We start from the raw sequence: 23,096 nt of genomic DNA on the forward strand, positions 1-23,096 counted from the left end.
GCCTGGAACCCACGTGTGCTTTAGAAATCCGAGACCTTGACTGTCTCACGGAAGAGAACGAGGTAGAAGAGGCCATCAAACGCGAATGCCCGGAGGTAACCAATATCCGGATTGGTATCACCTCCGCAAACTCCCGAGGCCAAAAACTCGCTGTGGTGGAAGTTGCCGAGCAATACGCGAGGAAGCTTCTAAAAAGCGGGAAAATAAGAATTGGTTGGGTAGTGTGTAGAATACGAATTCAGGCCGCCCCAACCAAATGTTACAGATGTTTGGATTATGGGCACACATCTGCAAACTGTCGGGGACCTGACAGAAGGGCAACATGCCGTAAATGCGGTCAGGCAGGCCATAGCTTTATGCGCTTGAACAGCTGCAATGAAAAGGAAAGCTGCGTCCTATGCAGGGACCGTGGCGCAACTGATGAGAGCATTGCGCACACTGCGGGATCGGGGCGGTGTCCAGTTTTCAGAGCAGAACTGGAAAGAGCTAGGATACGGTCAACATGACTCGCATCCTACAAATCAATATGCATCGGAGTGCAACCGCTCACGAGTTGCTAACGCAGTTTGCTGCGGAGACCAAAGCTGATTTAGTACTCATCAGTGAGCAGTACCGAAACAAGGGCCCAGTTTCATGGCACCCAGACATATCAGGTACCGCTGCCATATGGGTTCGGGACAGCACCCTCCTGGGGGTTCTTGCCCAAGGCCGAGGGGATGGCTTTGTCTGGATTCGGTGTTCAGGGATAACGTTTTTTAGTGTCTATCTTACGCCGAATGAGACGATGCTGGACTTTCGTCGGAGGCTTGAGGCTCTGGAGGACGCTATCTTAAGCACGGATGGGCGGATCCTGGTCGGGGATGACTTCAATGCTAGGGCACTTGAATGGGACATGCCTCACACAGATTCCAGAGGGAAACGAATTCTGGAAATGGCGGCGAGAACAGGACTGGTAGTTCTAAACACCGGATCCACCCCAACGTTCCGGCGCCCGGGCTGCGAAGGAAGTATTCCAGACGTAACCTTCGCATCGGAATCACTGGTGTCGTTGGTGGACGGGTGGCGAGTTCTGGAAGACTTTTCGGCAAGTGACCACCAATACATTGCTTTCGAAGTGGTGGACACAAACTCTCGGTGTGCGCCACCCCAGCGATCTTTCTGTGTATGGAACGTCGCGAAAGTGAACACCGGGAAGTTTGTCGAAACTCTGGGAACAGGTGGAGCCACGCTGAAGGGTACTCCTGGGGGCAGTGGCGCCGCAGCTGACACTGTCGTAGATTCAGTTATGAACCTGATAACGACGGCGTGCGGAGCCGCCATGCCCAGGAAGACATCGAGGGGCGGAAGGAGTGTCACAGGCTCCGCCGCTTAACATAACGTCTAGGGGACCGGGAGGAGGCATGTACCATAATGATGGAGTACAAATCAGCCAAAAGGAGACTCCGCAGCGCAATAAACAAAAGCAAAGCTCGCTGCTGGCAAGATCTGATCGACGAGGTGAATGGGGATCCGTGGGGACTCGATTACAAACTTGTAACCCGAAAAATCGGGACTCTGCGGAAACCCTGCTCACTTAAGGCCGAGCAGATGAACCGCATTGTCAGGGCACTCTTCCCTGCACACCTCGTATGGGATGGTGACATCGGCGCGGAGAGCGCAGAGGACTGTCCACTTTTCTCTGTAAAAGAGTTGGAACAGGCAGTCCTCTCTATGAAAAATAAGAAGGCGCCAGGACCCGATGGTATTCCAGCAGAGGTGTACAAACTGGTATTCCAACACCGGCCAGACTTACTACTCGGCGCATTCAACGCTTGCCTGAAAGAGGGCATTTTCCCTGCTCGTTGGAAAGTTGCGAGGCTTGCGCTCATCCCTAAAGGGAAAGGCGATCCCGAACTGCCGTCTTCATACCGCCCACGATGTATGCTTGATACTGCTGGGAAATTGCTCGAAAAGCTCATCAGAAATAGACTCGCTGAAGCGATACGCGCTGCCGGAAATTTATCTCCCCGGCAGTTTGGTTTTAGGGCAGGGAGATCGACAATTGATGCTGTCATGCAGGTCGTGGACGCTGTTTGACGAGCAGAGGCACATAGCCGCCGAACTCGACGGGTGGTGCTCCTCGTAACGCTTGACGTCAGAAACGCCTTCAATTCCGTAAGATGGAAAGACATTCTAGGCACACTAGACAATACCTTCAACGTACCGAACTATCTCTTACGGATTTTGAGGGACTATATGAGGAACCGCTCCCTGCTCTATGAAACACTAGAGGGTCAAAGGCTGATGGAGGTCACGTCGGGGGTAGCACAGGGATCCATCCTAGGGCCGGATCTCTGGAACGCTACCTATGACAGTCTGCTTAAACTCGACATGCCAGAAGAGTCGCGCCTGGTCGGCTACGCAGATGATGTCGCAGCGCTTGTTGCTGGACGCACTGTCGAACAGGCGCCAAGCAGACTCGGCATATTGATGCGACGGGTTAGCGGATGGATGACTACTTATGGTTTCAACCTTGCACTGGAAAAAACCGAAGTAGTCATCCTGACTAAGAAGAGAATTCCGACCCTGCGTCCCATATCGTTCGGCGAGTCGATAATCGAGTCAAAATCAGCGGTAAAATACCTCGGGTTGACTCTTGACTCAAAGATGAGCTTTTCTGAGCAAATCCAAGCAGCAACAAACAAGGCTGCGGCTGGCGTTTCGGCGTTAAGTAGGCTAATGGCAAACATTGGGGGTCCTACGTCTAGTAGGCGACGTCTCCTGATGAGCTCAACGCAGTCTGCCCTGCTCTACGGTGCAGAGGTATGGGCTGGCGCTCTTAACAAGGAGGTATATCGTAGACACCTCGCGCAAGTACAGAGACGGGGAGCTTTACGGGTGGCGTCTGCGTACCGCACAGTCTCTGAACCGGCCGTGATGGTGATCGCGGGAGTTATCCCCGTTGCCGTTTTGCTAGGGAGCGTCAGGCCATATACAAGCGCATGGGAGATGAGCCAAAGGAGGTGGTTGCTCGCGAAAAACGACAACACACTCTAGACCAGTGGCAGCTCTCTTGGCAAAATGAAACTAAAGGCAGATGGACTGCGCGGCTCATCGGCAACTTAGGTGCGTGGCTGAATCGGAAGCATGGTGAGACTGACTATTTCCTTACCAAATTTTTAAGTGGGCATGGAAATGGAAGATTGGAAAGGCGCGTTCTCCGCATTGTGTGTTTTGCAATGGAGTTATGGACGATGCCCACCACACTCTTTTTTCTTGTGGAAGCTGGGATTGGGTTCGTCAGCAGCTCTATTTAAACACAAGGGATCTCTCTCCAGACAACATTGTGGAAGAGATGCTGAGGACTGCTGACAGCTGGAACCGTGTTGCCCATTACTTTCGGGCCCTTCTCGTTGCTAAGAAGATAGAACTCGACCGGTGGAGGAGCCGGATGGCAGGGGGTTCCTTGAACTGACAGTTCCCTTCCTCCTGTCCCCTCCCATTGGTGAAAGGAATTCTCTGATTTGAAGGCTCCGCAAGGCGGGAGAGTTCGGGGGCTGGCCCGAAGTAATGTGACAAACGGTTCCAGGCTAGCTCTCTGACGATGGGGAGGTGTATAGTTGGTAGTCCGACGACGTACCGAATCGGGAGTCCAACACTGTGTGCGTAAATGCATTCACCTACCCTACCCCAAAAAAAAAAAAAATATAGACTCAGATCACTATCTTGTTGGCATGGTGCTTCGAACTCGAATAACAACACCACCCGGAATCCCCTCTGACTATCAGGTAAGAGTGAATACTGAAGCCATCCACAACACAGCCCTCCGCGACACCTATAAGAGGGAAATGGGTGCCGCAAAAACCGCAGTCCGCAGAGGTCCTGGAGATGAAGCATCAACAAATGATCTCCACAACCACCTGAAAAACGTTATCATTGATACGGCCACAAGGATACTCGACCCCAGCCGCAAAAAAAATCGAAGCGGCTGGTTTGACGATGAATGAAGCTAGCTACGGAACGGAAGAATGCCCCATACCGAGTAATGTTGCATTCTCAATGACCGCGGGCACGCGCAGAGACTGACCAATATGCGAGGGCAGATAAAAGCAGCAGGATCACTCTCAAGACCATTCGACATCAACAACGGTCTAAGACAAGGGGATGCCCTATCATGCGTCGTCTTTAGCCTGGCCCTCGAGAAAGTGATCCGTGATGCTGAGGTAAATGCAAGAGGTACGTTCTCAGCGGCATCACCTTATGCAATAATATTTCTTTGAACCTTTGCTTATCAAGCTTCTTGGACGTCCAACCCATTGCTGCAGTTTTCTTGATATACTTGGCTCCAGTCCGATGCTCCATTTGTAATATCCTGGTGTTTGATATGCGTATATTCCCCGCTTACCTGCCATTGTTTATCTATCTGCCACACGCACTTTTCGCAGAAATGGTTATCTTTATTGACAGGAAATTTGCTAGAGCGGTTATAATTGCGCATGCGGTGAATTGCATTGCTCCACATTGAACTTAAGCTTCCCATTCACCTAACAGGGGGATCTAAAATGTGTTTCCACGCAGTATAGTCGGACCTCGATTAATACGATTAGATATTAGTTTTAACATTGATTGCAAAGGAAAGAAGCCCGAAGAAGCCCGATTACTTCAAGGACCTGTTCTCAGAGACCACTCACCCGCAAAATTTCAAAAAAAAATATGCTCGTCCACGCATACGGTATCTAGACTGCGAACTAAATTCCGTTACGACATCAAATTAATAATAGCATATTATAATATTTTAAAAATGTACCGCAGTTATATGGACTTAGATATAGTAGGTCATACTTGCCTTTTCCGCGTCAAATTACTACTTCCCAACAGGCGAAATGTCACTACCGCATCGAATTGAAAATCGGGTATATTCAACGCATAAACATTAAGGGCTTTATATAAATACCCAAATATTCTTGCGTAAAAGACTAACTAAGCCTTTCACACCTGAAGTGTTGAGCTTTCAATTGCCGACTTGTTTGCCAATGCATTGTATTATTGAACAAACACGATATCTTGCTGGGCGTTACACAATATCTAACTGTTCCACCCATCTCTCGCTAATTTGATGCATCATTTGAAGTCATTTTGAAATTTGAAAGCGACAACTACTAAATTCATCGACATTATAGTTCAATTGGAGCATGATTCCTCTAGACCCTCCAAGGAAATCACAGTTGTAAGCTAAAGATACATTGTCATTTCCTTGATCATTTACGCTGAATTAACTTGAAATTTTAAGTTCTCAGCCGATTCCGATATTTTACGCCATGTAGTATAATCAAGAGCATATTTTAAAACATTAATATCTAACGTATCAGAAGTTGGCCTGATTACAGGGTATTAAAAAATCATCTCAGCTTCAAAAGCGTCTGATTTCTCCTTCGTGTTATTAATGATCGCACAGCGCAATATCGGGACGATGACGAAAAAATATGTACGCTCCACCTCCTCCGATAACGTCGGTCGATGGTAGATACCTTTCATTCGTCAGCCTCCAGATATTTGTGGGTGTGGACCATCATCATTAACAAAACCAAAAATCAAGGTCCCCTCTGGGGTTCGCGATATCCCAATATATCTTCTGGGTCAACTATCTGCCGCTACTATAAAATCCTCCCCGCTGGACAATTCTCTATCAATTGTGCCAAGTACTCAAGGGCATTCGCGTCAAAACTCCTTTAATTTATTACCAATTAATGGGTTGAATGCATTCTTATTTTTGAAGCCCAAACACAAATTGGTTACCCTTGCCGCTACTTTCACTTCACTTTTATTGCATGCACAATAGAGTGGTCGAAGAAGAACTCCCACCATCTTCCATTCACCCACTTATTAGTCAACTGTCTTCAACAATCGAATCTCTGCTTTTTCACTGATCGAACTTTTTTTCTCCGATATACCTGACCACCTGAGATAAGTAACTGCCGGGCTGGTCTTCCTCGGACACGGATTGATTTGGAGACCTCAATCAGAGCCTTGCTGTGACTAGTACGGCGGTACCGGCTAACGGTAAGTACAGGCTCAGCATTCATACCCGTAAATGCGTGTTGGTGTTGACTTAGCCGACAAGATTAATGTCCCGTCTGCCTTTCCACTATCTCTGAGTGCCCCGTATAGGACAAAGGATGCTATTGTTCACAGCGCGAATTATTAGCCACAATCGAGCACCAAACCTGGGAAACATACGCAGAACCAGCACTAATAGTTCCGCAACCAAACCCTTTTTCCACCTTGATTTGGTAAACGTCGAGGGTTCTTTCTTAACCGGAAACTGCAAACAGAAATGCTTGTGATGAGCCTCCTGCGCCTAAAAATGAGACGAATTGTGTCAACTGGTCCATCAGGTAGAAGTTATATAGAGCCTTCAAATCTGGCACAAAACGGACAAATGATTTGCCCCTTTCCTCGTGTAACGAGTGCATCCAAACCTGTTAAGCAATAGCCGATACCATGCGACAACAGAAGACTGATATCACGGTGTTCTTGGGTATGATGAAGAGCGAGTATATTATATATTATAGGGGCCATCCAATAAATATTGTGCTTGCAATAGATTCCCTAGCCTGTCCACTTAAACCAGCTGTAATGAGCTTTGAAAACATAACAACAAAGGAGATCGCCTCTGATGAGTATCTTCCATGAAGCAGTAAAAGGAACACTTTGAACTTGATTTATCCAACACGTCAAAATCATACTTGGAGATTTTCATAACCAAGTTGAGGCAGAGCGGACATTCCGGCGTTACGTTGGTTCTCGTAGTTTCTAAATGGCAATCACAATTGGTCGTGTGAAATAGCTCATTAGCGCGGAAAAAAATGCACAGACAAACATGGACCCACTCAGATGCAATCTACAGATTTAATTAATCATCTACTAATCGAAGGATGCCACCTCTCAGTCTTGAAAACTGGCAGACCATATAAGGGCATAGATAGAGTCTGAAAACCATTTTATTATCGTAGTGGTCCGGGCCGCAATAACCACACTACCTCAAATCATCGACAATCAACGATCCATGTCAAAAACTTCCACCCACAAAAGAGAAAGTGCTCTAACACACTTCACGGCCCTAATCCATTTGGATTGTTACGCCAACGATTATTATGATTATGTTAAACGGTTGAGTACCGTGATGAATTCTTCTTTTCAACTCTTCAGATGTTCTTCGTGGTGAATAAGGAGTCGACTGTTAACCAAGAGATTGCACCTGCCAGTTGTTCTTTCGTGATGCGGTATACGGTTCTGAAAACTTCGCTACCTGCGACAGCTTTAGAGTTCCTCACCAAAGCAATAACAAATTTTCTTTTTCCACAGCGCACACCACGCTGAACATCCCAGGTCTGTATTGGAACTCAAAGACTTCAATCTCGTCACCATTTGCAACGATCAATTGAGCATCCAACACCTTCTGTTCTTCGATTCGCCTCCACTATTCCGTCGTAGTCAGTCAGGTCTTGTGAAACCTCTTTGGATATAGCCGACAACCTGAATATTTAAGGCATCTGTGGCTCGTTCAACAAGAAATTTTTCCACAATCGAACAATAGTTGGATAACATAAGCCTTCGATGTTGAACTTGGGGGGTCGCAACTTTCCTATCCTGTGAGAAGCAGCGAATGCAACACGCAAGCGGAGGCACGCTACCATTAAAATATCAAACCTGTCGAGGCAACTGATCGCAGTGCGGCCTATCCGATTGCTCATATATTGCTGATTGGTTGAGACTTAACTAACCTAGTGACAAACTCTGTGTTGGAATAATGTACCATCAAAGACGAGGCCGTGGGAACTGCCTCACATCATTTCCGCTACGATCACCAAGATCGTGTTTACCCATCCCTTATCCAATCAAGGTGTTACCAAAAGAGTCCACTTCACTTTACAAAAACTGTTCCACTCGAATCGTCTCACCGTAGGGTCAAAGCTCTCACTGTATAAAGCAATAACCACACCAGGCTGGGGTAGTTAGCAAGAAAAATTGCAAAGTCTTAGACGTTTTCGAGATAAGAATTCTCGAAAGAATTTTTCGCCTCCTACAGAAGTTTGGACAATTCTATAGTCTATATAATGAATGAAGGAATTTATGAGCGGTATGATGAAAGTCGTCGACGATGAAATCCGTCTCAAAAAACTGCAGTGGGGGTTCACCAAATAAGTATGATCCAGCCCGGAAAGTTTTTTGGCGCTGGTAGAATAAAGTGACGTGGCGAACGCCGGCTGAGATGTAACGGTGGCGTAGGTCAGGACACCGAAAAACTGCTATGGATATCGAATTGGTGGACATTTGTACAAAACCGGGATATTTGGAGTTGGTTATTGGCAGGTTTGGATTGGATACGACTTATTGCGCCGTTAATGGTGATGATCGTAGTTCTCATACCTCCGGACTAAGTATAAATGGCGTGCATGTACACTTGGACACACCCGTACCTATTTGCCAATAAATAATAATAATAATCGTTGGCGCAACAATCCATATTGGATCAAGGCTTTGAAGTGTGTTGGAGCACTTCATTCAAGGCCGAAACGGTACACTACGGTACACTATAGGAGGTAATGTGGTCAGCATTGCGCTCGCCCGAGATTATTACCCTGATTTAACTCAAGTACTCATTCACAGCTGAGTCGACTGGTATCCGACGTCAAATCATGATACAAACCCTACTGCCACCACTGAGATTTGCCAGCTTCATGAAGAAATGCTCCTGACGGAAGATAATAAATATTCCGTGCAAAAATTGAAACAAGTCGGGAAACCGGAAACTTCACGCTTCAGGCATGAAAGGTTTTGTGTTCCCCTGTGTGAGGAGCCTAAAGCAGTTCTCCATTGGCTGATAGCATTGACTAGAGAATTGCTTCACGCATTAACGCAACCTGGATGAAGTGATATTCCACAACTGGTGTTCTTTGTGATCAATGTATCAGCGAACGTCTCAAATCTAAATTTACCACGAAGTCGTCCGTCTGCTGCTCTCTATGGTTCTTAGTGTTGGCCGACTATAAAAGACCATGAACGGCGTCTTGCAGTAATGGGGACTAAGATATTGCATTGGACTAGTGGCGTGACACGTTTTGATCAGATCCGAAATGAGGATATCCGCGATCCATATGTGGTTGCGCCGATCGTGGAAAAACTGTGAGTGAGGCGAACCGACCCCGCTTGTGAACGGGGCAAAGGCTGAAGGAAAAGAGGAAGATGTGAGGAGTGACGAGTGCATGATAGGTCCGTGTGTACATACTTAAAAATTCCATTGCCCTCTATTTTTTAGAAAGTGATTTAAATAAATCATCGTCAGCATCTTATTTATTTGGCTTAGGATGCTGTTAATTCGCACGAAATTGATAAGTTTGAACTGCTATAACTTTGGCGTTAATGGCCAATTTTCATGAAATTTGGCAAGTATATATGAAATATTGTCTTTTTATTCTGTATGATATCGTGTATCGAAATTTGGAAGTACTAAAATGAATAATTTAAGGGCTTTTTTTAGTCAATTTCTAAAAGTTGGTAACATACTATTAGTAAGTTTATTTGATCAGAAATCGGAAAGGGACATATTTTGAGGCTTAGATTTAATCTAAGCGCACTTTCCTAATTTTTTTTGGATTTTTGGTTTGGGTAGTTTTCGAAAATGAGTTCTGGCTCACCTTAAGGATATACATTTTGACTCCTTACTCGCGCACTTTGCAATTTACGTCAAAACTAATATCAGATTCAAGACCTTTCATTCGATACCCCACATGACTATGTTCGATGAAAAAAAATTTACATCCCCCCTTTACATGTATGGGGAGCCTCCCTTTAAACCGCTCGCAGGTCACTAAGTGTAAGCGTGGGATTTGATAGTTCCCATATGTTCACCAAATTTCGTTCGGATCGGTTTAGCCGTTTTGGAGAAGAGTGCATGTGGCAGACAGACCGTGAATCGATTTTAAGGTTTTGTTTTACACCAAACCTCAAAAAATGGGTAAATTATAATAGAGTACAAACATTAGCTGATAAAATTGTGACGAAAAATGTTGGGCTCTTTGATGAATACTATTATACTTCCACAAAATAAGAAAGTCCGTATAATGAAGGTTTTTCTTATTATTTCAGATCTCGAACTGGAACCGTCTGCACAACCAGCCGTTTCAAAAACTGCCGGAGTCCTGGATAAGGACGCTTTCAGCGGTTCTGCCACCATACCACGAGTATTCCTATTAAACTTCTCATCAAGTAGCCTTTTCAACCAAGCCGTTTGTATTTTAATTGTAATGTGCACTTTTTTATACTTATGATTCTTTTAATTTATCTTACTCTTATTATACGTACATTTTCAGTTAAATTAAATACATGAAAAAATATATATATATAAACACATAGGAACTGAAAATATCTACCATGTAAGTAAAGTAAAATAAAAAGGGAGAATTAACCGAAAAGAAAACTACAACAAGCAAGTCTCTAAACGAAATAAGAGAAACACATGAATCTAACAGATATTGACGAGCAAATTACTATATATAAAAGTATTTTTATGAATATAGTTTAGGCGATGTAAGAAGGGAAATATGAAAAGGAAGTCTACAAAACAAATGAAAAAATGGCAAAAAAAGAAACAATATAAAGTAAGAAGTACCTTAATGTGTAAAATTTCCGTATTTAGTTAGTTATCAAAATAACGTAAACTAGGAATAGGCAAGTTCTAAGATGCACCTTGAATTATTCGTGAATAGATATATCTTCACATATATCAAGCAACATGTTTTTGCATATGCACACTCAGTGATGAAATAAACTATTTAAAGTACGTACTGTAAATTAGTATGGAAAATAAGAGTTCCATGTAATTAAAACTTTGTTCTAATGCAAAATCTCATAGAAAAGGATAATAAAATTGAAACTCTCCTAATTTTTATATACACAAAAATTTAACTCCAAACTTGAAAACATTCCAAAGTACGGTAAGTTAATATTTTTGACGTCTATTATGCATATACTTGCAATATATGTACGCAGTTACAGCACATAAAACTTTGAATTTTGGCACAATATACAGCAATGTTTTGAATTAAACATCTAAGAAAGTTTATTGCTAAAGTTATAAGATCAAATCCATTATAATATAAATAGATAAAAGAAGTGCGAAAATACTTGTATGTAATATAAAAAAGTGAAGTCTAATATCGAATGTAAAATATAAAATAACGCAATTCAAATTTAGGACCAGAAAACAATGGATTGTTATGCGGTGGATTCAAACGAAACCTAATCAATTTATAGTACGCTGAAGCAACCGTCAACATCGTCTGATCATTTGCTACTGAATTTTCTTTAAATTCATTTCATTTCGAATCTACCAAAAAATATATTTTTTTAAAATCTGAAAATAATAATTATCTTTCCAAAAAGTAGTATGATTCTACCGAACGTTTGGAAAGTTTATATTTATTGTTCTACTCTAAATCAATAAAATGCTTGAAGAGCAGGGTATTTACCTGAGGTTAAGATTTATCTGACATACTTTCCTAGTTTATTAAGAGCTTGAATTGAATTTTTGCGACTTGTAGTTACCATTCCTTCTAAGTTACTTTAAATGTCGTAATAATTTATAAATATCATTAATTCTCGTCTAACCCTACTTTGCTATTATTCAAGATTAAGTTATTGATCACCTCAAACTCAGAGCAATGACTAAAGAACAACATTACATATAATTAAAACTAAGTGAAATTTTGGTGAAAAAGGTGAATAAAAGGAAGAAAGATCTTTTAAACGGAGTTCAAAATTGAACCCTAAATTAAGAATATTAGAATGAAAGGAACATGTGTATAATAAGTAAATTAGAGTTCATAAGATTTTCAGATATTTTTGTAATTTTGTCATTTTAATTGTAATATAATTATTGAAGAAACTTGAAAATAAATTATAATATGAAGAAACACAAACTTATTATCTATAACAAACCAAGCGGAACGATAGGTAAATAATATAAATTACATTAGGAGACACGTTCAACACATTAACTTCTCCATTTTCCCCGACATCGTAACGCAGCTCACAAACCCCGGAAAATATAACTTTGCTTTGATATCATTCTAAAAGATTTCTGATAGTAAAATATCTGTCAAATTTTCTAAACAAACACAGATCCAAACGAAACAAAGAACTATATTTTATAAATATTCCGACATACACAAAAATTGACATAGATGCTGTTTAATAAGAAAAATACAAATTGATGACACATTAATAAAATCGCAAAATTCTGAGGTGAAAATCGAATATGAAATAAATTGAAAGGAAGAATTACGTAAAAATTTGTTACAAGTATTAGTAAGAGTTGCTTCTATGATTTTTTTATAAAAATAATATATTAAAATATAAATATATGGTATGGAATAATAAATTATAGACGTGTTTCTCATTATACAGAATAACCGCATAATAGTTGTAGGTTAGGATATGGTTAGCAATACAGAGACAAGCGGGCACTCGGACAACCCAGTTTTCTCAAGCATACCAAATGCATGATTATTTCTGTCGCTTTCTTCTTCTGAATTATCATCATTGCTTTGGTTTTAAAAGCAAATTCAAATAAATCAGTATAAAATTCCACTGAAATAACTGGTATCAAACAGAATAGTAACTGCGAGGTTCCAATCTAGAATGAGAAACACTTTAATAGTGCGATGTTATGCTCCAACGAAGACTTCAAGTACAGGGGAAAATTAGATTTCGCAAGGGCCAGGAAAGGCTCCCCATAGGTAACATTGCAATTGTTATAGGTGATCTAAGTGTGGATGTAGGCTCTGGCATATGATGAGGAAATTGTGCCTTGGGAATTCTGATGAAAGTCCAGCGTTGCATTACAAACACCGTCACTAAGGCTCTATGTCTGATCACAGGATAATCAAATTCGACATTGAGGGTAACTCCGAAATAGAAAGAATAATAAGGAATCCCCGGGAGAACGGATTGGGAATCCTACGCAAAACACTTGAGCAACAACATTGCCCACATTCAAGGAGGCGGTACATCAGGAGCGAACTGGAACTAGAAACAGTGGCGGAAAACCTCAACACAGTCGTCATTGTCAGCTGTCCGGCTAAGACAATTGAGTCATCAAGGGATGTACCATGGTGGAGCAGGAACCTGGCCAGAATGAGAACAGGGGCACGAAAACTCTTCAGCCGGGCAAAACAAACCGGGGACTGGCATAGGCGAAACGAAACAACTTCAGGGAATTCTTTCAAGGGATCAAACAAATCGCAGAAGCAACCAGGCTGTACAAGGCTGTAGCCAAAGACGGGGGATTATCCTCTGTCGGTTTGAAGAAGGAAGATTTACCGAGAATGGGGAAGACAGGGTACACCTGCTTCTCAGAACTCATTTCCCGGGGTCCTACCACACGGTGGCAGGCGACAACATTCTGCCGGATACCCCAACAACGAATAAAAGGGGAAGAGAGGAGAACTGGAAACTAGCAAAAGAGGTATGCTCGGAAACTAGGCTAAGGTGGGCAGTGGGAACTTTTAAGCCACTGATATCTCCCGGAGTAGATGGAATTTTCTCAGCACTAATCCAGAGAGGCCTAGGAATTATCTTAGAGTCCCTTCTGACGGTGGCAAGGGGGAGCATAGCACTGGGACACACACCAAGGGCATGGAGACGGGCAAAAGTGGTCTTTATTCCGAAAGCGGGTAAAAAGGATCCTTTTCACGCTAAGTCTTTCAGACCAATTTGTCAAACATCGTTCGTACTCAAAACGGTGGAGAAGGTCATAGACAACTATATTAGAACTAACGTTCTAAAGTGTAATCCCCTACATCACTGTCAACGCGCTTACCGGGCAGGACAGTCAACTGAAACTGTTCTGTATCAGCTGACAGAGGTACTACGGGATGTCATAGAAACAAAAGAGATTGCACTGTGTGCATTTTTGGATATCGAAGGAGCATTCGACAAGACATTGCACACAAAGATACAAGATGCCCTGCCCCTGGATGGGCAAAATGCTAGAAATCAGGCAAATAGAAGTACCGAAATGTGCAAATTCGATTGTCATGAACACCACTCAAGGCTGTCCACAGGGGGGTACTATCGCCGCTGATGTGGAGTATGGTAGTGGATGAACTCTTGAACGTGTTAACAAATACTGGGATACAAGTCCAGGGTTACGCGGACGACATTGTTTTAATCAGTAGATGCAAATATGAAGATACCCTATGTGATCCAAACTGGACTAAAGATTACTAGTGCCTGGTGCAGGAACTGCGGATCAACCCTGCCAAAACCACCACAGTATCATTCACTAGGAGATGTAAGCTTGATCACCTGAGAGCCATAAGATTACATTATATGGAGGTAAAACGAGAAATAGAGGTCAAATACTTGGGAATTACGCTAGACCAAAAATTACTCTGGAAGACACATGTCGGAAACACTTGTCGGAAACACTTGTTGGAAAGCCACGAGGACTCTGATGAATTCTAGATCCATAGCAGGAAAAAATGGGGTTGCAGCCCGGAGATACTACTTTGGATATATACTGGAATAGTAAGGCCAATGATTACCTATGGAACGGTAATCTGGGCAAAAAGAACGGAACTCAGCACACAAGCCAGGGAATTACATAGGCTCCAAAGGCAGGTTTGCGTGTGTATCAGTGGGACAATGAGGACAAGCTCAACGGCATCCCTGGAGATCCTTCTCGGATTAACCCCTCTGCATCTGCAAATACAGATGCAGGCAAGGAGGGCAATATTCAGGATGGCCGGTAGTATGAGTGAGGCGGGGAGGTGATATTCTTTCTAGGCGGTATTCTGAATTACTGATACCAAGAGATAACATGACAACGAGGTTTCACTTCGATAAGAAGTTTGAAACACGTTGAAGTAACAAGGCAAACTGTGAGAGCGTGGCTGCGACATACGGTTTAACCAGCAACTGATTACTTGGTACACTGACGGATCCCTCATAGCAGAGGGAGCGGGTGCTGATATCATTGGTCCAAGGAAAATGTACTTTGAGCCAATGGGCAGGCACACTAGCATATTCCAGGCGGAAATATACGCCATAGACAAATGTGCCTTCTTTAATCTGCAAAGGAGTTAAAGGGGGCAGAACATAGCTATTCTCACGGATAGCCAAGCAGCGATCAAGGCACTTAGGTCCAACCAGGTGAACTCAAAACTGGCCTGGCAATGCCTTGAAAGACTGAATACATTCGGCTCGTCAAAAAAGGTCGGGATACTTTGGGTTCCAGGCCATGAAGGGAGCAGGGACGCCTTTACACGGGCCAGAACCCTTCTATGGAATCGGTTTCATGGATATGACTCTAAGAAACGAAGAGGCACGGTTGAGGGAACTATACTGGGCGAGCATACCAGGGATGGAGCAGTCCAAGGTGCTTATTGGGGGATACGAACTCATGCGCACAAACCTCACCAAAAAGAACCTCCCAATCATAGTGGGAATTCTCACTGGTCACTGTCGGCTAAACTATCACCTAGGGAAGCTAGGGATATCTACGGACACTGCCTGCAGGTTTTGTGGGGAGGATGAAGAAACCTCTATACACATTCTGGGATAGTGTCTGGCGGTTGTGCAAAGTAGGTCGAAGCATCTGTGAGAACACTTAATACCAGATGCAAAGCTATAGGGACATACTCAAGTTCCTGGCGGTTGTAGCCCTGCTTGAGATACTATGATCAATAGGTACACTGTAACCTGTAAAAGGGACACAATAGTTTTTTAAGGACGCGGTGTAACTTTCCCTTAACAGAATAATAATAAAGCTGTCAACCAACCAAACTCTCCTTACAAGTTTGCCAAGTCGTGAAGACCGACTGTGCAAGATAATATGTGGACCCGGATGGTACGTGCTTGAGCTAACCCGAAAGCTAACATTTCGGCGCGATGGGGGCGGAGGTTTTGGTTTACAAATATTACTCCCTTGTCAGGACACAAAGATTTCGTCGTTATATGGGCCACGGATCGCTAGGATGGACCATCCTCATGTAGGGCGCCAAAAATTCAGCAGAGGATTCTTCTCTCAAAAGCGGCCAAGAATTCACAGTTTTTCTTGCTAAGAACACAGGTCTCCGAGGAGGTCTGGCAAGATCATAGTCTTGCTTAGTAATTGAAATAGGCAGCCAACAACCGTGCGCGGCTTTCGTCGCCAAAGCTGTTACTGGTTGTGATTTCCGGCCCTAGTTAGGAGTAATTTTCAACGGTTTCAAAGTTGTGCCCCACGCACTTTTTTTAGTTGACAGACTTCCCCCACTCGACGGAATTCGTGATAGGCCTCTGCGCGTGCCAGCGTCCTTTGAGAGTGCTGCGTTGCCCGGTATGCATTCATCCATTCCGTTGCTAGCTTATATTCATCATCGAACCAGCCGTTCCGACTATTCTTGCGGCTGGGGCCAATTAAGTTTGTGCCCGGATGATAATGTTCTTTAGGTGGTTGTGAAGACCATTTGTTCCTACTGCATTTCCAGGACATCTGTTAGCTGTGGTTAACACGGGATTCATTTCCCCTTTGACTTAAAACCTACTCCGAGCACCTGATTTAATCGATGGCCTCTATAATATATGGTGTAGTGGCTCTTCTCCAGGAAACCGGTCGTTGTCCAGCGCATCTTTTGCAATGCTGATTCATCAGCCTTATATTGGAGCAGGGTGTCAGGTAGCTGCTGAACAGCATTCGGTTTGTAGAGGAAGCTCACGTCCCACGAGCAAATGCGCAAATCGGCATTCCATTCTCGCTACCAAGTTCGTCGTTGTAAATTCCATCCTGCCCGAGGCTCCTTTCGTGGCTTCGTAATGTTATCCGTGTAGGGTTGTCAGCCCTACCCAAACCCCAACTCTGAGGACCAGTTGGTACAGTTTGTTCCCTTTTTATGTGCGGGAGACTCGCCTTCATCTTTCTCCGTCTGCAGTTTTTCATTTAGAAAGAACTTCCAGCGACCACCAGGTGGAGGTGCCGATGCCGCGCTGGGACCTATACCACATTTTGACCTACTGATAAAGCTCATTACTGTTTCAGCTTACCACGTGATTTGTTGGCTTTCGGTATTGGTTATTGTAAGTTTGAAACAAACAAAGCCTAGCTGTTGGGTTTTTCTGATACTAGTATCCTTCTGGGACATGCTTGCTGGATCGATCAACAGCGAATACTCGCATACTACATACTCACTTAACACATACCTTCGCACTAGCAAATCCTGATTGAGAAGCAAGCTGCATCTAGTATACTTAACGTGTGTTCATACTGTGGTAGAGACGACTATAATATTAAGAGAGACTATCGACGACGAATTGCAAATAATGGGACTCAACCCAGTTATCAGATGCGATATTGAAAAGCTCCCTACCAAAATATCAACATACCAAATGAAATGCGAATTTTTTTCAAAAACACATGTTCATTTCGCATCTATGCTAGAAGAAAGTTTATTCAAAGTATGTTTCATTGCTACTTATATATTTTCCCCATTTTTCTGACAAGTTGTGGATACCACGTCAGTTAAAACCCTCCTCTTTACCGTTTCACCATGCCATTTTTTCATCTTTATCGACGAACCAAAGCACTGCTCAGCAAGTGCGCACACCATCGCTGCAAACAAGTGTTAAGCAATAGGCAGCATAAGATAGATCTTCCTATCTGAGTATTTCCAACGTATCAGAAACCGATTTTGCAGGATGCGATCGAGCATTGTCATGAAGGAAAATGACCTCCAGGTAACATGGTATTCTGATTGTATTTCAAGAAGCAAACAGTTCAAATTATTCAACTGCTGTTAGTAACGGCAAGTATTAACCATTACTCCGAGCTTTGACAGGTCACATTAGACCACCTCCTTCAGTTCCCACCTAACACAGCGCATGGTCGTCCACTCAAAGAGATTCGACCTTACGACAGACGTGGATGGCGCGCTACTCATGACTTTTTCTGCTTGGGATCCTCAGGAGGAATCCAGTTTTCATATCAGTAATGATTCCACGCAAGAACCACTTTATTTTGTAATATACGAGCAAAATTTCGCTTGTGCTTTTTGGCTCTTCCCTTTTGTGCATCTCATATGGTACCCATCTGCGATCTTCTGAATCTTCCCCATCTTTCTCAAACATTTGAATGCAGCTTGTTGAAAAACGGTCGAGTGTTCTGCGAGTAGTTCTTGTGTTTGTGAATAATTTTTGGACAACAATGCCTGCAATTTCACACTTTCGGACTTATTTCAGTTTTTCGCGGTCCTTGTGAAAGCACTACTTTCGAAACCTCGAAACCGTCTTTCACACGTATATTGCGCTGGAGGCCACGTATGATATGCCTTTTAAAGTAATTGGTACCGTCCAGCAGCAAATTAGTAACGTCCAGTCAATTTACCACGTATGTCCGCGTGACATTTGCTAATGGCCTAACAAACTAACATGATGTCAAATTGGGGGGGGCCAACTGTTTTCTCAAATTCGCATTTTATAGTTGTACTTTTGGTATGTCAGAACGTTTGAATTAGAAAACCTCCAGACGATAAACCATCACCAGGAAGTCGTTGACTTGAAATTTAGCAGATAGTTTCAGTACTATGAAATTAATGGTGCATGTAAGAACCGAAAGAGCTAAATATCTACGACGAAAGGAGAAGCCCAAACACGTAAATGAAAACTTTAAAACCCGCTCCCAACTTATAAACAAGTCGGGAAACCGGAAGCTGGACGCTTCAGGTACGAAAGGTTTTATGTATTTCTTAGTACATAGCACGTAATATATCCATATATTATGTGAGAGTATCCACTTTCGGGTGATATTGACTATGAAGTCCTCAATTTTCAAAGAAGCATCAAATTTGAGGTATTATAACTTTGTTAGTAATGGTGCGATTTCCACCAAACTTAAGAGGGGGGGGGGGGTTCTAACCAATTACAAAAAATTGTAGTAATATACTATTATTAACTTTATTTAAACAAATATCGGCATGGAAGGTATTTCGGAGCCCAGGCACCATATAGTGGCAGCCTCCTGATTTTTTTCAGATTTTTCGGTTTGGTAGTTTCTGAGAATGGCCCCCTTAAAGAAGTGATCACTTTCAACCCCCCGCGCTCCCCACACTTCCAACGAATGTCAAAACTAAGATCGGCTTTGAAAAGTACTAATCGATACCTTTAATTTGATATCCCACATGACTATATTTGATGAAAAAAAATTTTACACCCCCCTTTTGCATGTATGGGGACCCCCCCCCCCCTAAATTCGACATAAATGGATGTAATTCACTGTATGCGTGAGCGTTCACAGTTCCCACCTTTCTACCAAATTTGGTGTCAATCGCTATAACCGTCTCCGAGAAAAATGCGTGTGACGGACAGACAGACAGACAGACGGACAGACCGGCGGCTTTTGGGAGTGGGCAAGCAGGCTCCCGGCCGTCGATATCCCTCGACTGCAGTGCCTCGGTGGTGGATTACTTGGCCACCGTTGCATCAAATACTACAAGTAGCCTGGAGAAAGAGGCATTTAAAAGGAGTACATCACTCCCGAGAACGCCTGTTCAAAACCCAAGAAAAGGTGGGGCACAAACTGGTCAGTTATTAGTCCATAGCGGGGTAACTACACCTGGTCGCAACATGTTGCAGGACTTAGTGGTTGATCCATTTAAGAGAAGCTCGACGATAGTGCGATCTCCTCCGAAATCAACCTTGATGAAGGAAGGAAATCAGGGAAGCTCTCGGAAGGCTAATAAGTACGTAAGCGCCTAATGTGAAAACCAAGCGGAGGAGCTATGTCAGAGTTCGGAAGAATCATCGTTTGCCCTACTCGGAGGTAAAATAGTAGAGTTGTCTGAATTTATTAAGGACAAACACAACGTGCACCAGGCCATCAAAAACATGGTCCGTACCATTCGGGTACTATACAATGGTGCCAAGGAAGAAAAAAACGCCTCAAAGAAATCAAGCGTCACCCAGGCAATACAAGTGACACCCCCTCAACATCCAAAGGGCGGTAAACTTGAAAAGAGGAGTAGAGAGTGCGCGAACGATTCTTTCGGATCCTCACAGGACGCGAAAAGGCAAAAAGGCCTCTCACCGGCACAAAGTTACCAACATCGTGGAAACTGCGGCGCCGGCTCCAATTGACCCAAGGGAGGCAAAGCCTCAAAAAGGGACCAAGGAAGCATGGACCAAGGCTGGCGGAAGGAAAAATACGACGCAGAAAAGAAGATTACGGCCCGAATTAATCATCATCTCCAAAAAAGGGGATATGACTTACGCCGATATCCTTAGGAAGGTCAAATCCGATCCTGAGCTGATGGACCTTGGAGAAAACGTCAGCCGAATCAGACGCTCCCAGAAAGGAGACTTGATGCTGGAGCTGAAGAAGTCTCCGGGCAAAACGGCAGAAAATTTCCTCGGCAAGGTGGAGAAGTCCTTAGGAGAAGAAGCTCAAGTACGGGCCAGAAAGCAGGAGCTTGTCATAGAATGTAAGGACATTGACGAAATCACGACCAAGGAGGATATCCGTGACGCCTTAGAAAAGCAGTTCGGACCACTTGGCTTGCAAGATTCCGCAATCAGGGGACTGAGGAAGGCATACGGAGGCACGCAAACGGCAACCATAAGCTTACCAACTGAAGCAGCGTTCAAACTGCTGGCGGCTGGGAAAGTAAAAATAGGTTGGGTCGTTTGCCGACTCAGGGAGCAGGTATCTCTTAAGCGCTGCTTTAGATGCCTGGAATTCGGCCACATAGCAGCGAAATGCACCGGTGACTGTGACAGGTCAAAATGTTGCAGAAAATGTGGGGGAGAAGGCCATATGTTCAGGGAATGCAAGGCTGAGCCTGAATGCATGTTCTGCAAGGAAAAAAAGGGCGTCGACTGTCGGCACGTTGCAGGCAGCAGCAGATGCCCAGTGTTTAGGCGAGCCTTGAATGCAGTAAAAAAATGAGGTTGATACAAATCAACCTCAACCACTGCGAGGCAGCGCAAGACCTTCTCTCGCAGACCATCTATGAGAAGGGAATCGAAGCTGCCATAATCAGCGAGCCCTATCGCAACAATAAGAGCGGTGCCTGGACTGCAGATGAAACTGGCAAGGCGGCAATATGGGCGTGTGGAAATCAGGCCATTCAAGAAGTGATGGAGTTTCCAGAAGTTGGATTCGTCAGGGCAAAAATAGCTGGTATCTATATATATAGTTGCTATGCTCCACCAAGTGCGACGATAACAGAATTCGAAGGAATGCTAGGTATGCTAGTCTCGGATGCAAGAAGTCGAAACCCCAAGATCATAGCTGGTGATTTCAACGCGTGGGCCGTTGATTGGGGCAGTCGCACTACGAACGCCAGGGGCCGTATCCTGCTCGAGGCTTTCGCGGAGCTAGATTTGGTGCTTGCCAACACGGGAAACGTTTCCACTTTTCGTGGGACAGGGTCGGGCTCAATAGTCGATCTGACATATGTGAGTACCACATTGGCGAGGAGAATGACATGGTTTGTCAGTGAGCATTATACTCACAGCGACCGCCAGGCGATTTTCCTCCAGATCGAATATGGGCCATGCGTCGATACGTGTTCCCGTGAGGCTGGAAACCGGGGCTGGTCCGTGAAAGGGCTTGAGGAGGATGCATTCATAGAGATTCTATTAGGGAGGCCAAAGTCCCGGTGGTGCGGCTACGGAAAAGGTAGAGCAAATGATGGGACGCATAACAAGAGCATGCGACGCTGCTATACCGAGACGACGAGTTCTCGCAAAAAGGCCCTCAAACTATTGGTGGAATGAAGAGATCGCGGTGTTACGGAATGCATGTTTTCGTGCTAGAAGGATCTGCCAACGATCTAGAGCAACACCAGACTTCGACGAGAAACGGCTAGCATATGTGAACCTTCGAGGTAAGCTTAAGCAGGCTATACGGACCAGCAAGCGAGAATGCTTCAAGCAGCTTTGCACAGAGGCAGACCAAAGCCCCTGGGGAACAGCGTACAGGATAGTTATGAAGAAAATGAGAGGGCGAACACCACAATTGACCTGCCCGCATCTTCTGCTCGATATCGTGACGGCGCTCTTCCCCCCGGATAAAGGGGAGCGCAAACAACACAAGCGAGCACTCGACGTCTACACCATTCCTGCGGTAACTGAGGAGGAACTTACGCAAATTTGCCGGAGAATTGGTGATAACAAAGCACCCGGTCTGGATGCTGTTCCCAATAGAGCCCTTAAACTCGCTGTTAAGACCAGACCCGACTGGTTTATCAGCGTGTTTGAAACATGCATGATAGAAGGAGTTTTCCCCGACCGGTGGAAGCGGCAAAAACTAGTTTTGCTCCCGAAGCCGAATAAACACCCAGGACACCCATCATCATACCGACCGAATTTGCCTTATCGACACGGCAGGAAAGATGCTCGAAAGGAGTCATCTACAACAGACTGCTCCCTATCATCGAATACAAGGATGGACTATCGGAGCGACAATTTGGATTTCGTCAAGCCCACTCAACGATCGACGCCGTAGACGTTGTTTTGAAGCTGGCTCGAGACGCAATATCGTCTAAAAAATGCTGTGCCGTAGTGACGTTGGACATCAAAAATGCGTTCAATTCCGCAAGCTGGGAGTGGATAAAAAGTTCACTGGCTAAAACGGGTGTCCCTAGTTACTTGACTAAGCTCCTCAACAGTTACCTTTCGGAGAGGACACTGTGGTACGACACGGATGAGGGATCCAAGCAGTACACCGTCACCGCAGGAGTACCACAGGGCTCAGTGTTGGGTCCTCTCCTGTGGAACGTTATGTACAATGGGGTCCTTGTCCTTCCCGTGCCAAAGGAGGCCACGGTAATCGGTTTCGCAGATGATCTAGCTGTGGTTGTCGTCGCGAAAGAACCTGAAGACGTGGAAATGTACGCTAACGAAACCATTAGCGCCATAAAAACGTGGCTGGAGATGGTTCAGCTTGACCTTGCGGAACAGAGGACGGAGGCGGTCTTGATTACCAATCGTAGGAAGAGGAATACGATTAATATTCGCGTTGGTGGTCACGTCACCACTTCGAAGCCGGTTATGAAATACCTAGGGGTGATGATTGACGC

The 23,096-nt window shown here is 44.3% G+C and overlaps 1 pseudogene; it reads left to right on the plus strand.

Annotated features, from left to right (window-relative positions):
- The window catches only part of LOC119655748, a 292,229-nt pseudogene extending 279,810 nt beyond the window's left edge, over window positions 1–12,419 (plus strand).
- Window positions 12,420–23,096: the final 10,677 nt, after the last annotated feature.

The sequence above is a fragment of the Hermetia illucens genome, chromosome 4, assembly GCF_905115235.1.
Source record: "Hermetia illucens chromosome 4, iHerIll2.2.curated.20191125, whole genome shotgun sequence".
Taxonomy (NCBI): domain Eukaryota; kingdom Metazoa; phylum Arthropoda; class Insecta; order Diptera; family Stratiomyidae; genus Hermetia; species Hermetia illucens.